The sequence below is a fragment of the Erythrolamprus reginae genome, chromosome 3 (genome assembly GCF_031021105.1).
Source record: "Erythrolamprus reginae isolate rEryReg1 chromosome 3, rEryReg1.hap1, whole genome shotgun sequence".
NCBI classification, from domain to species: domain Eukaryota; kingdom Metazoa; phylum Chordata; class Lepidosauria; order Squamata; family Dipsadidae; genus Erythrolamprus; species Erythrolamprus reginae.
Window position 1 is genome coordinate 160157416 of NC_091952.1, and position 17994 is coordinate 160175409.

The following is a 17994-nucleotide window of genomic DNA, read 5'->3' on the forward strand; positions in this document are numbered from 1 at the left end:
CCATCATTCCGCAGTCTGCACTGGCTGCCGATCAATTTCCGGTCACAATTCAAGGTGCTGGTTATGACCTTTAAAGCCCTTCATGGCATTGGACCAGAATACCTCCGAGACCGCCTCCTGCCGCACGAATCCCAGCAACCGATTAGGTCCCACAGAGTGGGCCTTCTCCGGGTCCCGTCAACTAAACAATGTCGGTTGGCGGGCCCCAGGGGAAGAGCCTTCTCTGTGGCGGCCCCGACTCTCTGGAACCAACTCCCCCCAGAGATTAGAACAGCCCCTACTCTCCCTGCCTTCCGTAAACTTCTTAAAACCCACCTTTGCCATCAGGCATGGGGGAACTGAAACATCTCCCCCGGGCATGTACAATTTATGTATGGTATGCTTGTGTGTGTGCTTGTTAGTATATTGGGGTTCTTTTTAAACTTTTTTAAATATTTAATTTATTTGGATTTGTTACGATTTGTTATGCCTTGTTGTGAGCCGCCCCGAGTTCGCGGAGAGGGGCGGCATACAAATCTAAATAATAAATAAATAAATAAATAATAATAAACACAATATAACTCCAAGTAAATCAAACTTCTGTGAAATCAAACTGTCCACTTAGGAAGCAACACTGGTTGACAATCAATTTCACATGCTGGTCTGCACATTCAACTTTGTACAGAACAAAGTATCTAGGCTACAGACTCATCTCCCATATAAGCTTTTACCAGGGAAGGGTTATGTGTGATTTTTGGTCAAGTCACCCTGGTGTATTGAAGGAGCATCATAGCTTCCTTTTTGCCCCTTGGCCCCATCAGGGGCCATATTCCAAGGCAGATAAGTTTTTTGTAGCCAACAACTATAATCTATAAGTGTAACATATTTTTGCTGATAATGAAAAGGAAGGGAGATTACTATAGATCTATTTTGGGCTTATTTGCCTTCATCAGGTAGCCACATTCTTACTGGGATTTGAACCTGGGGCTTTGCTTCGGCTTCATGCTAGGGTGAACAAAGCGTGGTCTGTGCTGCTGTCCCTCTATAAATACTGTTTGGTGTGTGTGGAGTGCTGGCTCAGCTGCTACAAGCAGGTTAGTTGGCTGTGTTGGGGGGTAACACCTTGAGTAGTTGATGCAGCTGATGTATGCAGATTAGTTGATGTCTACAGATCAGGGGTGTCATCCTGATAGTTGTTTATTTATTTATTTATTAGATTTGTATGCCGCCCCTCTCCGAGGACTTGATGCAATTGATGCCTGCAGATTAGTCAGCTGTTCTGTAATGTATGTCAGAAAGAACAAAGTTAATTACAGAAGGGAAGAAAGGGTGTGGCCCTATTTTGTGTGCAATGACTAAATTGAATGACATCATATAAAAGCAAGCATCTCTCCAATGGAGATTTTGCACTCTGACAAAGTCAATACGGATTGACGAAAGCTTAGTAACTTTGTAATAGTTTTAAAATAAATTTTAAATATATATATATATATATATATATATATATATATATATATATATATATATTTGTTTTCGTAAATTTTCACGGGTATATGTATGTAGATTGTTCTGAGTTCGGGTTTTGCCCTGTGTAATGTTTTGCATGTCTATGCGACGTTTCGGCGAAATCACATTCACTCCAGCCTGATGATGGTGAATGTGATTTCGCCGAAACGTCGCATAGACATGCAAAACATTACACAGGGCAAAACCCGAACTCAGAACAATCTACATATATATATATATATATATATATATATATATATATATATATATATATATATATATATATGTTTTTCTTATGTCGGATCACCCTGGTATATTTTTAAGGAACGTCACAGCTCCTTTTTTGCCTCTAGGCCCAACCCGGGCCACTGCAAGGCAGTAATATATTTATAGACGACAAACTATATTTTGTATGTGTTAAATGTTTTTTTCTCCCTTAAATTTAAAATTCCAGCTAAAAAAAACATTTAACATATATATATATATATATATATATATATATATATATATATATATATATATATATATATACCAAACGCCTAGCCGACAAAGACCACCTGGAACCTGAATTACACAGTCTCACAAATGTATTAATTTCCAATGGATTCCAAAGAGAGGCAATCAACAACTTAATCCAAAAAGAGACACCCCCAAGAACCAAGACACAGAACAGGACAATGGCATTGCCCTCCTCCCTTACATCAAAGGCACCACAGATAAAATCAGTAAAATTCTCCGCAAACACAACATCAGGACAGCCTTTGGTACAGATAAGAAAATAGCCAACATCCTAAGAAACCCGAAAGACAATATCCAGCTAGAAAACCAGGGAGTTTATCAAATACCGTGTAAAATCTGCCCAGCCACATATATTGGACAAACTAACAGGAGAGTAAATGCACGTGTTGCAGAACATAAGAATGCATTAAGGAAAAAAGAAAAAACCTCCTCCCTTTTCCAACACTTCAAAACTACAGGACATGAAATTGATTTTGACAGTACTAAATTAATTTCCAAAACAGAACACTACAGCAAAAGAATAATAATGGAAGCCATCGAGATAGAAAAACATCCCCAAAATATGAACAAACGGGATGATACCTCTCGCCTACCAGACATCTGGAAACCAGCCCTCAAACGTAACCCAGCCATAAAAACAGAAACTAGACTCAGAACACACATTGTAAAGCAAACAAGTAGCCTGCAAGTTCCAACTACTCAGGATATCACGCCTAATCTACAACCATTAACTAATCAGTATACCTCAGCTACATCAACGACCCCAATTGTTACCCCACTGACTCACCAGGAAGTTTCTACACAGCAGGCAATTGCTGAGCCATCAAACCACACCCAGCCACCAGTATTTATAGAAGGAAGGCAGCTCAGGTCTCGCAGTGTTCGCCTGAGAACAAGGACAGAAACACCAGCCTGAAGATGACGAGTGGGACCTCGTCGAAACGTCGCCAGAAATTTCCAAATCCTACACGGGAAGAAACCCGAATATACCAAGACCTTGCCACACCCTTCCTTACTGGGATTTGATCCGGTGGACTCTGCCTTGTAAGGCAGAGAATTAGCAGTTGAGCTATCAGATCAGATCCCTTCCAGCTCTGTACCAGGGAGGGGCTATATGTTTTTTATGTCGGATCACCCTGGTATATTTGAAGGAACATCATAGCTCCTTTTTGCCTCTAGGCCCAACCCAGGGCCATTTCAAGGCAGTTAATTTATTGATAGCCGACAACTATATTCTGTATGTGTCAAATGTTTTTTTTTAATCTGAATTTTCAGCGAACTTTACTGTGATCTGATGGCTTTTATGATCTGACGGCTTCTCCTCATCCTTTGCTTTGAAAAAAGCCCTCCCACCCACCCCTTAGTTGATACCAACCTTTATTTCTTTGTCTGAAGCACAGATGAACAGCTCCTCGGCTGTGGTTTGGGCTTAATGCACTTTCTGAGCCTTCACGGAAGTGGAATTGCAGGAGGGGAGTGCAAAATGTCGCAATGCAAACTGGTGGCAAAGGTAAGTAGAACCCACCTGTGATATATATGAATATATGAATATAATTATCAGAATGTGTGACAATTTTGAGACAAACCAGGAGCAAAATACAGTAAAGATAAGTTTATCTTTCAAATAGTGGTTTATCTACAAGGGATATATACATACATGTAGTCAGGCAATCAATTATCAACTATAGCACAGAAGCACACACTGGAGAGTGAGTTATGTCCACATAGGACCTCTGTTATATTATAGCCTCTTAACCCTGCTGTTCAATTTGAGTCTGTGCAACACGAAATAGAAGTTTGAGACCCTGTAATAAATTTTCCCTGCATTTCTGAAACTTGAAATTTCATGAGTTTTCATCATTTCAGGGGTTCTTTCTATGAGAATTTTTTTGGGGGGTGGTGGCTTAGTTTTTGGTGGGCAAAAAAAGTCACACTTGTACTGTTTACGAGTCTGTGTGACTCGCACCGACAATTCTTTATTTTAAGTGCTTATATTTGGTCAATTTGAAAACTTCTTTCCCTTGGAAACTAGGTTGAACATTTCTGTACACAATGAAATGAAAATTGAAATAAAAAAAATAACGCTTATTGGTTTATTTTGTTCATAAAAACCTGCCCGCCTCCTTTTTGTGAATCTTTTTCAATTTATAGATAGTTTAGCCTGAAAAATGTGTACAAGTTTACTAAATTTGGTGTGGGATTACTAGTTTGAACATTCCTGATCATAAGAAAAATATAAATGAACTGAAAAAAAAATGATGCTTCTTGGTTTTTTTAAATCAGAAATAAGCCCCCCTCCCCGGGCTGCTTGCAACCATTTTCACTTTAAATTTTTTTAAAGCTCCAAATCCAAAATATTTTAATATCTTAGGCATTGATTTACTCAATTTAACATTGCTGATCATCATAAAAATATTTTTTGGGGGTGGGGGGGTTACTTTTTTCTGGGCAAAAAAATCCTCACGCTGAGTCTGTTTCTGGTCGTATACCACCCGGACCAAAAATATATTTTTAGGTACTTAAATTTGGTCTTTTGAAACATTTTTTCACTGGGAAACTAGTTTGAACATTTCTAAACATAATGATATGAAAATTGAACTGAAAAAATTGATGCTTATATTTTTATTTTGATCAACCCCCCCCCCATTTTTTGAACATTTCGTGTCGGTTTATATTTTTTTTAGGCTACAAATCTCTAAGGAATTTCCCCCCAAAAGTTTTGATATACTAAATTGAACATTCCTGATCATAAGAAAAGTAGAAATGAACTGAAAAAAATTATGCTTATTTGTTTATTTTGGTCACAAACGAGCCACCCCCCCTTGGCCTTGCTGTGTGCCATTAATTTCACTTTTTATATAGAAATATTTGGAATATCCTTTTGAAAAGCAAGCACATGATAGCCAGACAACTAATTTTATGAAAGAAATGCATTTTACTAAAAACAAGTATATAATTTTGAAATTAACAGCATAATTTTTATATAAATTGAAATATTTGAATACAGCGGGGGGAGACTTTTATGTGCAAAATAAACAAATAAGCATCAATGTTTTCAGTTCAATTTTCATTTCATTATGTTCATAAATGTTGAAACTGGTAATTCAATGCAAAAATTATTGAAAATATTTGGAATTAGGGACCTAGAAAAGTTTATAAAGTGACATGCTTGAAAAAATGGGGAGGGGCACGGCCCTTTTATGAGCAAAATAAACAAATAAGCATCATTTTTTTCAGTTCAATTTTCATATCATTATGTTCAGAAATGTTCAAACTAGTAATTCCATACGAAATTTAGTAAAATTGTACGTAGCTTGCAGGCAAAACTATCTTAAATTGAAAAAAAATTCACAAAAAAGGGGGCGGGGCAGGCTTTTATGAGCAAAATAAACCAATAAGCATTATTTTTTTATTTCAATTTTTATTTCATTATGTGCATATATGTTCAACCTAGTTTCCAAGGGAAAGAAGTTTTAAAATTGACCAAATATAAGCAGTTAAAATGAAGAAGTCACAGAGACTCGTAAACAATACAAGTGTATAGTGGTTTTGAACAGAGCAACAGGGTTAAAATGGTAGCAGTCAAATAACCCTGCTGACTCATTGCTACTATAGCATGATAGTTACAGATACAGTATTGCAATATTACAGCAGCTGGTCAGCTATTAAATCATCATTACCTGACTCTCCTCCCATTTAAAGCTGAACAGTTGAATGCTTTAACATATCTATGATGCTTTCTATCTCTATTATGTACAGTTTCCTGCTTCAGTTTCTACTCTTACTGCTACAAACAGTACTAGTACCATTACTACTGCTGCTGCTGCTGGAACTGCTCCTAAATTCACTCTGTAGACTCTATCTCATTACTTTCTATTACATCATGCTCAACATGTCTTGGTTGAATTCTTTCACTTTCTCTTTTCACTAGCTCAGTTTCCTCAGTTTGGTTTCTCTGTATAGTGTGATATTCTCTTTAATTTCAGCTTCCTCCATTTATCTTGTTCTTCCTTAGGCAAGGACCATGACCTCTTGGAACTTACGGGGTTCATTACAAATACTACCTACTCTAACCCCACTTTCAGTGAACTGCTCAGGAGGTATAAATTTACACCTTTCAGGTCTCCTTGATATAACTCTCTTTGTTTGTCTTGAGTTTTTCCTAGTCATAGGATACACCCTGCATTTTGCCCCCTTCCAAAAAGCACAATCTAAATACACATTGCATTTCTTTATCCTAAGTTCCTCAGCTAGGTCTGGCATCTTTTACAATACTCTAAAACTTGCATTGCCCAATCACCTGTTCTGTCGGGCTCTCTGGTAGAATCCTCCCAAAAATTCTCAGGTACAAATTTCAGACACACACACGTTTGAAAATTCAAAACAATGTTCTTTATAATGAAAATTCACTTAAACTAAGCCCTCTTTTGGTATAGCAAAGAGCACTCGTCTCCAAACAAACTGGTAATTTATACAAGTCCCGTTATCAGTCCTGTGACACTTAGCTTGCAGCTGTGAGGCAATTCAAAGTCCTTCTTTCACAAAGTGAAACACACTTTGCTCTGGTTTAGCTTCAAAGCAGGGAAAAATCAGCACACAAAAAGCCAAAGTCAGTAAAGCAGTCATGAAACACAACGACCAGATAATCCTCCACAATGGCCAAACCCACAGGCTGCTATTTATAGCAGCCTCACTAATTACCACAGCCCCACCCAACCACAGGTGGCCTCATTTTCTTTGATAATAATCTCTCAGTTGTTGTTGCCTATGCATCGCTCTCTGCATGCATGGCTGTATCATTAACTCTTGTTACGAATCCAAGGAGGAGCTAGATAATTGATCTCCTTCTGAGCTGTCTGCCACACTCTCCTCCTCCCTGTCACTCATGTCTTCTTGGTCAGAGGAGCCTTCATCATCAGATTCCACCGGGGGCAAAACAGGCCTGCAGCATGTGGATGTCTCCCCCACATCCACAGTCCTTGGGGCAGGAGCTGGGCCAGAGCTAACCACAACATCACCTATGCAATAAATGTATACAATTGTCAAGTGTGGGACTGTTTGTAAGTGTTCATGCACAACCATTCTCTTGATTTCCTAATATGTATAGATTATCCTGCTTAATACCTTGTGCACAAATTCCTGATAATCATCCTTCTGTAAACAGTATTTCATAACTTTGACAGTCTAACCTGGAAACACTCTTCAGATTATGATCTAGATCAGGTATATATAAGATACTGTCTAATGTTTTTCCTATATCAGGTACAGAGACTTTACTTTCTCCTTTAACAACAGATCATTGACCATTAGCTACACTAACAAATATTTGCTTAGCTGGTTTCCGGTCAGAAAATGTTCATGAATTATTAGCAATATGCTGACTTGCCCTCTGTCCAACACACAAGTGTTCCTGGTGTTTTCAAATGCTGTTGCTGCCAAGGAAAATGACAATGAAGAACCACTCTTCATTTGTTGAGTAGTCCTACACCTTTGTCATGCTGCTCCTCTGTTTCTTCTCTCAGGGCAGCACCTCTGGAGATGCTCTGTAGAACCACACATATAGCACCGCTTCACTGTGTAAACAGTCTCAGCTACTCTGCTGGCATCCTGGGATACTGCAGATGTTGGCCTATGCTGAGCGTTATCTCCTCCCTTTCCTAGTCACCTCTCCAACCATTTCTGTTCTTCCTCTAACAATTGGCCAGTCAAATACATCATGGTTAAGTCCTTCTCTTGCATGGACTCTAAACTAGTTACAAAAATGTCCCATAAACTGTCCAATGAACTGGTCACCAGATATACCTTGTGTGCCTTGGTAAACATCATTCCTCTTTCTTTTTATTTTAGGAATGTCTTTCTCATAGCTTGCAGAAGTGTGGACATGCTGTTCCCCAACTTCAGTTGTGCTTTATACAGACTCCTTGTCAGCAGCAGTTTACTAACCCTCAGTTTCTCTAACATACACATTGTGCAATGCCTCCCACCACTCTCTTGTAGACTGGAGTCCCCTCATGTGTATCATCTGACTGTCTTCTAAAGACAGAATTATGCTGGCTAATGCCTTTTCATTTCTTTTACAGTCCCCATTATCCAGGACTGCTGGTAGATTAATAATTATCACTCACAACTTCTCCCTTCACAAGTACCTCTCCATTTTTACACTCCAGGAGAGGTAGTTTGTCTCATTCAGCCAAGACACCACCAAACCTCTCCCATTATTCTGACAGTTGCCTTTTTCCTTTATAAGCACTAACCACAATGCACAAACCCTCTGGTGTAAGCTCTCACTGGGTTTCTCTTTCCTCTGTTTTCTCTCGTCACTCTAGCCTTTTCTCCAGACTGGGCCCATAACCTGTCAGACTATTTTGAGACAACCCAGTAGCAAAATACAATAAACAGAGGATTGTCTTTCAAATATTGGTTTATCTACAAGGAATATATACATACACATATTAGACGAAGTCAGACAATCAACCATCAACTATAGCATGGAAGCACACACAAAAAGTGTGTTATGCCCACACAGGGCCTCTCTTATATTACAGCTTCTTAAAGCAGTAGCAGTCAAATAACCCTGCTGACTTTTTGCTACCATTGCATCATCATTACAGCATTTATTTATTTACTTACTTACTTACTTACTTACTTACTTACTTACTTACTTACTTACTTATTAGATTTGTATGCCGCCCCTCTCCGCAGACTCGGGGCGGCTCACAACAACAACAAAAAACAATGTATCACAAATCTAATATTAAAAAGCCTTTAAAACCCCTTATTTAAAAAACAAGACACACACACAAACATACCACTCAGTTTCCCCATGCCTGACGGCAGTGGAGGTTTTAAGAAGTTTGTGAAAAGCAAGGAGGGTGGGGGCAATCCTAATCTCTGGGGGGAGCTGGTTCCAGAGGGCTGGGGCCGCCACAGAGAAGGCTCTTCCTCTGGGTCCCGCCAGACGACATTGTTTAGTCAACAGGACCCAGAGAAGGCCAACTGTGTGGGACCTAACCGGTCGCTAGGATTTGTGCGGCAGAAGGCAGTCAGAGAGATATTCTGGTCCGATGCCATGAAGGGCTTTATAGGTGATAACCAACACTTTGAATTGTGACCGGAAACTGATCGGCAACCAATGCAGACTGCGGAGTGTTGGTGTAACATGGGCATACCTAGGGAAGCCCATGATTGCTCTCGCAGCTGCATTCTGCACAATCTGAAGTTTCCAAACACTTTTCAAAGGTAGCCCTATGTAGAGAGTGTTACAGTAGTCGAACCTCGAGGTGATGAGGGCATGAGTGACTGTGAGCAGTGACTCCCGGTCCAGATAGGGCCGCAACTGGTGCACCAGGCGGACCTGGGCAAATGCCCCCCTCGCCACAGCTGAAAGATGTTTCTCTAATGTAAGCTGTGGATCGAGGAGGATGCCCAAGTTGTGGACCCTCTCTGAGGGGGTCAGTAATTCCCCCCCAGGGTAATGAATGGACAAATGGAATTGTCCTTGGGAGGCAAAACCCACAGCCACTCGGTCTTATCAGGGTTGAGTTTGAGTCTGTTGACACCCATCCAGACCCCAACAGCCTCCAGGCACTGGCACATCACTTCCACTGCTTCATTGACTGGACATGGGGTAGAGATGTACAACTGGGTATCATCAGTGTACTGATGATACCTCATACCATGCCCTTGGATGATCTCACCCAGCGGTTTCATGTAGATATTAAATAGTAAGGGGGAGAGGACCGACCGCTGAGACACCCCACAAGGGAGAGACCTAGAGGTCGACCTCTGACCCCCCACTAACACCAACTGCGACCGACTGGAGAGGTAGGAGGAGAACCACTGCAAGACAGTGCCTCCCACCCCCATTATTACAACATTACAGCTGATCAATTCTTAAATCATCACTACTCAGACAATAATTATGTAGAAAAAATGTTCTGCATACCATAATTTTGGAGTATAAGATGCATTTCCCCCCTTAAAGAAGGTGGAAATATTGGTGCATTTTATACACTGAATACAGCAATTTTTGACCTCCCCAAACCCCACTCCACACCTCCCATTTTATCCCGAAACAGATCCGATTTTTGCAAAAATTGAATGCACAGAGGGTTTGGAAGGCCTGCAGTGCACTTCTGGGGGTTGGGGAGGGCAAAAACCCAGTGTGTGTGTGTGTGTGTGTGTTTGGGGAGGCAAAAAATGGGGCTGTTTTTGTTTTGTTTTTTAAATTGAGACATTTTTGCACTCCCCAGACCCAGGAACACTCTGCAGGCCTCCCAAACCCTCTGTGCACTCACTCTTTGTGAACAATGGAGTCATTTTTGTAAAAAATGGGCCCACTTTTCACCTCCCAAATCCCCCACATGTCATGTTTTTGTCCTCCTCAGATATATTGTGGTGCCATCTGGACAAATATTATTTTTTAAATGGCACCCATCCTGAAAAGTGACACTTGAAGGCAGATACAAGAATACTTTGAGAGACAATACCCTTATGCGTAGTATGGATACATAGAAACAATATAACAAATCTTCAATGCTTCTGCTACATAGATATTTACACTAGTTTCAACTTTCCACTACCATAGGCTGCACAAGAAAGTTTTATATTATCCTGTTGCTTTCAGATACCAACACTAGCACAATATCCATGCTGCCAAGTTCAATACAGTTTTGCTCAAAATTTGTCAGATGATGATTTGTTCTTGGGGGTCAACTTTAAAAGCCATTTTTAATGAGCATCTAGTTTTCAATAGTAGAGTACTTTGTAACTTGATAGTCTTTCTGATACTAATTTTTATGTTACCCACTTCTTTTAATGAGTGAATTGCACCCCATTATGCTAGAGCAGTGTTTTTCAACCAGTGTGCCGAGGCACACTAGTGTGCCGCGAGACATGGTCAGGCGTGCCGGGAAGAAGGAAGCTCAGGTTCCAATCTTGCAACTTTTTGCTGAGAGCAAGAGAGAGAAAGAGAGAGAAAGAAAGCAAGAGTGAGAGAGAAAGAAAGCAAGAGAGAGAGAAAAAAATGAGAGGAAGGGAGAAAGAGCGAGAGAAATGAGCAAAAAGGGGAGGAAAAAAGAAAAATGAGAAAATGATTGAGGCAGAGAATGAGAGGAAAGAGAGAGAAACAAAAGAGAGAGAGAAGTGACTCTTGATTTAAAGCATATGATAAAAAGCACCCAAAGAATAAGAGAGAAAAAACCCCCAGCCCTGACTTAATTTTGGGAATGGTTCAAGAGTGTGTACACACATACACACACACATACACACAAGGGGGGAAGGAGACAAGGATGGAAAAAGAGAGGAGAGTGTCTTAGAGTGTCATTTTGTGTCATTTTGGTTGGTGTGCCCCAGGATTTTGTAAATGTAAAAAAATGTGCCGTGGCTCAAAAAAGGTTGAAAATCACTGTGCTAGAGTATGTCCATAACAAAGATATGATTTCAACTGATCTGGCTTAAGTTTTGAAGCAACATTTGAATTTACTCTAATTCATTAGCATTTTATGAGATTTTCCTCAAAAGATACTATATAACAACAACAATAATAATGCCACATCAAGCATATCAGTTTTTATTGCCTTAAGAACTGATAATGTTATTGTAGTTACCCTCTTTTATGAGACAAGAACTTAATAACAGCAAGTTAATCTTACAAAAAATGTCGTGGCTGAAGAAGCCAAAAAATATCTTATTTCTTTTATTTCCTAGCCCTTTGTTAATACATGAACAAAATTAAGCTCCAATGAACTGTATTTTATATGTGATAATATTCTAGCATCATATCCAGAATATAGTAAAGCACTACTATTGTCAATAGAAATATTATTCTTTTATCAAGCCTGACAAGCTTTTAACTCTGAATTTTTAAATAATACACATAATATTGGAATTTAGGAAATTACAGTGGTACCTCTACTTAAGAACTTAATTCGTTCCATGACCAGGTTCTCAAGTAGAAACGTGCTTAAGTAGAAGCAATTTTTCCCATAAGATGCAAATAATGTGTGCAAACCCATTAGGAAAGAAATAAAAGCTCGGAATTTGGGTGGGAGAAGGAGGAAGAAGAAGAGGAAGAGGACAATCCCTGCTGAAGGAAGAAGGTGAGGTGAGGGGAATCAAAAAAATCCAAAACTTTAAGGCTTTAAAAAAAAAAGAGGGACTCTGAGGAGGCAGGGAGGAGCACGCACCTCCCATATACCCGGTGCGAAACTGCCTCCCATACACTGGCTGCTGCTGTTGCTGCTACCTGCTGCCTCTTCCTTCCCATTTCTTTTCTCTGGGCACTGGCAGAGGTTTATTCCCTGTCCAAGTGCCCAGAATAAGGAAAATGCTTTGTTCGCTCTGGACTGCCAAAGCCTCCTTAAGCGCTATCAAAAGGCTCCTCTGGCAGCTCAGATGGCCAGGATTAAAAGGGGAATGGCAGGAAACTGGCTGGGCTTTCATGCCGTTCTCAAATTTGCTGGGAAATTTTTCTGGGCTCGGGTTCTTAAGTAGAAAATGGTTCTTAAGTAGAGGCAAAAAAATCTTGAACACCTGGTTGTTATCTTGAAAAGTTCTTAAGTAGAGGTGTTCTTAAGTAGAGGTATCACTGTACTTTGAAAGTTCATCAGAACTTTCTTAGATTTTTGCTGCAAAATTTGTTATTCCATACCCAAGTTTATATCCTGTAGCATCATAATATCTGATATCTAAATCATATATGTAAATAAACAAAATTACAGAGCCAGTTCCCAACAGTAAATATTAGAAGAAAAGATTTCCACTTCAAAAGAGAATGGAGAACCAACAGAGCCCACCATAAATATGCCATGGTAGCTAAAAAACCAAATCCAAGTGAATACTAATCAGCAGCAAAGAGTTGTGACCCTTTGTTGACACCTATTGGTTATCCATGTTGCTTTACAGGTTGCAAATTATGGGTGCCATATATAGGCTAATGCTAAACAAAAAAAACAGCATTTAGCAGATTGTTGAAATGAAAACTCAGCTCTTCCTAAGGGATATCCCTCTTTTATTCGTCTTCAAATAATAGATATTTGGTATCTTCTCATCTGAGCAATGACTGATTACAGTAATAATTCATGTTCTATTGTCTTCCTTCTTAGATTAGTGCAATGCAAGAATCTCTCTCAGAGATAGTTTAGAACCTGCAAACACAGCAGTTACTGCTTCCTTTAAAAGATCTACAGTAGAGTATTTCTTTCAGCCGAATGCAATTCAAGATTCTACAAGGATAAATTTTCCCAATATCAGCTTGTCTAAATGCTTTGTTTGCTTCTATGTTTATATGATTTATTTGTTCATGCATCTCACGACAGTGACTCTGGTTGTATAAGAAATAAAACATGAACAGTACCTAACTATAAAGCAGTAACCTGGATCACACATGCATGCACGTGTACACTTACACATACACATACAAACACACAAGCACAGCAACAGAAACAGCAGCAGACTTTACTTAACATCTGGACAAAAACTTCTGAGGATTTAGCCAGAACTTCACCACCCTGTAAAGTCTGACAGGGTCAGGGCCACTATGATTAGGGGTCCCCAACCTTGGCAACCTTAAGACTTTTGGACTTTAATTCCCAGAATTCCTCTCAACTTTGTGGTTGAGAAATTCTGGGAGTTGAAATTCACAAGTCTTAAAGTTGCCAAGGTTGGAGACCCCTGATCTAGATCACAGGTGTCAAATGTCATGTTGCCATCATGTGACATTTTCCCTCATCATAGAGGTATACTGGGTATGGCCTGCACATGACGCTTACACCCGCAGGTTGCCAGTTTGACACCCCTTATCTAGAGCTAATGGGGATTTTTTATTCAAGATGGGAGGTCCTGGAACACCTTGGTTAGCTAACCATTCCAATTCAAAATACAAAGGGCACAAACAACAAAGCAAGATTAGAAAAATCTATACCAGCCAATTTACAAAAATCTTATCCATGACTATGCTCAGATTTCCTATATTTTCTTTTAATCATAGTTTGAAAACATCTTTATTCTCAACTACTTCATTGGTTCATATCAACGGTAAACTCTACATAGCTTCCCTACCAGTTCGGAAGCACGCGCTCCACTGTCACGCTTGTCCTTTCGCCCTCTTTCTTTTTCTTGGGGGGAGGGAGATTTTTTAATTTTTTTCGGCACTGCGCATGCACAACCACACAGCGCGGGAGGGATTGAACTGGCAGTGAGGTAAGTTAGAATCCACCCCTGGACAGCATGCTTCAGTATGATGCAGGTGGAGGCCAGGAATCCACTTGTCACTTTGCAGAAGAGGAAATACTGTATTCCTTCAATTCGATTACCTTTCTCTCTGTTGTGGTTGGCTCTGGCCCAGCTCCTGCCCCAGGGAATGTGGAGGTGGAGGCAGGAGAAACGTCAACATGTCCTAGGCCTGTTTTGTTGCCGGCAGAGTCAGGGAGTGCAGTTTCCTCGGACGAAGAAGAAGGTGGGGGTGACTTGGAAGAGGGGGGCTTGGCACACAGCCCAGGAAGCCAATCACTATTATCTTCGGTCAATTCGGATGACGAAGTGTTAGACCCACGCAAATGCAGACTTATGCATCGAAGAGACCAATTGAGGAAATATTACAGGAGATAAGAGAGGCCACCTGTGTTTGGATGGGGCTCCAGTAATTAGAGCTGCTGCTATAAATAGCAGCATGCTAGTTTGGCTGTTGTGGAAGATTATCTGATCGCAGTTCTTCAGGATCATGCCTCGATGTGTCTGAACTTTGTTTGTGGATTTTTTTTTTGCCTTTGACACCAAAGCAGAGTAAAGTGTGTGTGTGTTTCACTTCGTGGGAAGAAGGAGGGCTGTGACGTTTTTTCACAGCTACTAGCTAAGTACTTAAGGACTGATTAAGGGACTTGTACAGCCAACAAGGTTGTTTTGGAGAAAGAGTGCTCTTTGCAATACAAAAAGGGTGCTTTGTTTCTTTTGAATTTTGTGATAAAGGACATTGTTTTGAATTTTCAAACGTGTGTGTGTGTGAAATTTGTACCCGTGAATTTTTGAGAGGCCTCTACCAGAGAGCCCGGCAGAACACTCTCTAAGATCTTTACAGCTGCCATTTTACATTGAGTAGTGTAATAGTACAATGGTTGTACTTATGGCATTGTAAATGGAAGTTTGTTGATTCAAACATTTTCTTGTTTTTAATTTCTGTTTTTCTTTCCCTTATTTCATTTCCGTGTACTTTTAAAATAAATAAAAGCATTTTTCCTCCCAAACTCCCATGGTGCACAATTAGGAGTTGAGGATGAAATCTCCTTCTACAAGTGACTTTTAAAAATGGTAGAATGGTAAACCAGTGAAGTGTATTTTTTAAGTAAAAGAAACAAACAAACAAAAAGGAAAAAGCTCATGGGGGAAAGGGCTTTTTTTTTTGAAGTGTCTGCTGGTTTTCTTTTATATGCAAGACAAGAATTGTAGGCATTGTGCTACCATAACTCTCATAATACAGTAGATTTAAAAGTAGATTTATCCAATTGGGTAAGACATTTTTTTAAAATAAAAATGGCTTGCACTTGTAAGTATATGTATTTGTAATGCTGCCCATTTAAATTCATTTTAACTTGATATGTAATATATATGCACCATTGTGTAAATGTATATGTCTGGAAGATCCACCCACCATAGGGAAAAAAAGCAATTGGCAAATGTTTTTCTTGAATGGAAAGGTGTGATAGTCTGCAATTCAGGCTTTATACTTTGTGTGCTGTTGTTAAAGTGTCTCAGGATTTTCTTAAAATAACATGAAATCAAAAGCAACTTAAAAAGTAAGTATACATATGTTTTTAGTTATATCAGTTTTTTTTTTTAGAAAAGCAAGTAATGAGAGATTATAGCCTTTTCGAACATTAATAGAAACCTTTTAAGTGTGTTCGAGCAGGACATTTTCAATATGAGAGTAATATGGGTGGTACCCAAATTTGATGAATACATAAAATAAATCAATTCAGCTTCTCTTTAGATATCTTGCTGGAGAATTTGGAAGCTGATATCCATCCCTTTCCTTGTTTTTCTTATCACTTCTTTTTAGTAGGTATGTAGAAAATGTTTCAAAAATATGTTTGTGTTGGAGCTTTTCAAGGTATCCACTAAGTGGTCTGCAACTTATTTTCATTCCATCATATCTAAAATGGAGCCAGCCGCAGATGTTTTGATGCTTTCAATGCCTAGTCATTGAAAGGTTAAGTCTTTTATCATAATTTTAACTGGTTTGAATCAAATCACCCTCCTTTCAAATCATGAATGACCTTTTGGCTGCTTTGTACACTTTTACTACAAATAATATTAAATTAGATATGGAGAACCATCAGCTAGCAAGGTCATCCTATCCATTTATCCTGTTCATAAAGAAATCAAGAGATTCCTTGTGAAAACTTCCATAGACATGACCTACCAAAATGACATGTTCTTGCTTATGACTACTTAATAGTGAGAGAAAGGTTGAATCAAAATTCCTTTTTTCTCTTTCGTTAAAATGCACTCACATCCAGTTTCCAAAAATTAATTTCAGATTCCCAGTGCATCTCATACAAAAGTAATAAGCGCTCATCTAGAATAAAGAGTAGTCCTGAATTTGAAAATGCAGCACATTTTTCATTAGACAACAAGCATTTTCTTGGAAGAAGTACAATCTCCAGCTGTGATCATGCTATAGGGATAGATATAACTACATTTTAAACAAAATATATTTAAAAGGGTCACAGAGAATGCTAATGTGAATGGTCTGGAGAAAAAGATAAAAAGGAATATTTATAATGGAAGATGTTCAAAGTGGAATTCAACATACATACAAAATAACATTAACAGAATACCCTACGAGACTAGACTTTCAATCCTGGGCCTAGAAAGTCTAGAACTAAGACGCCTTAAACAAGATCTAAGTATTGCCCACAAGATCATATGCTGCAATGTCCTGCCTGTCGGCGACTACTTCAGCTTCAACCACAACAACACAAGAGCACACAACAGATTTAAACTTAATATTAACTGCTCCAAACTTGACTGTAAAAATATGACTTCAGTAACCATGCATTAGTTGATCAATTTTCTTTCAGAAAAAATACTGTTTTCAAACCTGTAGCAAATGTAATTTCAGTCAGATCAATCAGTCCAATTAGATCAAATCAATTCAAATCAGTTTTATTCCGTTCAAATAATTTCATCTTAAACATTGTCTTCCTTCCTTCCTTGCATTAGCTGGTCAAACCTCACAGCAAAAATACTGTATTTAAACCTGTAGCAGACTGCTATATTTCCTCCGGCCACACGATGTCGCTAGGTGATCAATTTTCCAAGTATCCTCTAGATAGCTCTTTTATGGTTCCTTCCAGTTTTTTAGAAACTTGATCTTCCGGTCTAACGTTGTTTTTTGTTTATAAAAGAAATTGTAGCTCCTTTTTATGTTAGGTGTTATGTTTTGTTTATTTTACGTTTGTCTGTCTTGTAATGTCTTATTATTTTGAAAATAATAAAAATATTTTTTTTAAAGAAAAGATAAGGATTCCACAACAAAAGATCAAAATTCCCAATTCCAAAAGGTGAATTTCAAAGAAAACCACTTAGATAGTTAGAAAAAATCAAAATGAAGGGCAATTTGCTGCTTTCGAAGCTTCCGCTGAAATGCCACACCGCACAGATAGCTGCTTTCTTCAATCTCAGGCCATTTTAACTCCATCCAGCAACCAAGCGAGAAACAAAAGTCTAAAATCCCATTCAGGCACTCTCCTCTTACCACCATAGAAAGGACATCCCTTCTTCCCTTCTGCAGGTAACTACTCCAATTCTCTTTTCAGATGGAATCATTCGGCTATCCTCCTGGCGTTGCGTAGTCTCCGCAGCTGTGTTAGAACAGGCATGGCTGCCTGTCCAGCCTCACCACAGTCGGTGCGAGACAAGCCAGTTCACCCAGTGGGGCATGCTGGCCCCTGCAAGGCCTCTGGCAGCATCCCATGCATCACTCTCCCTGCA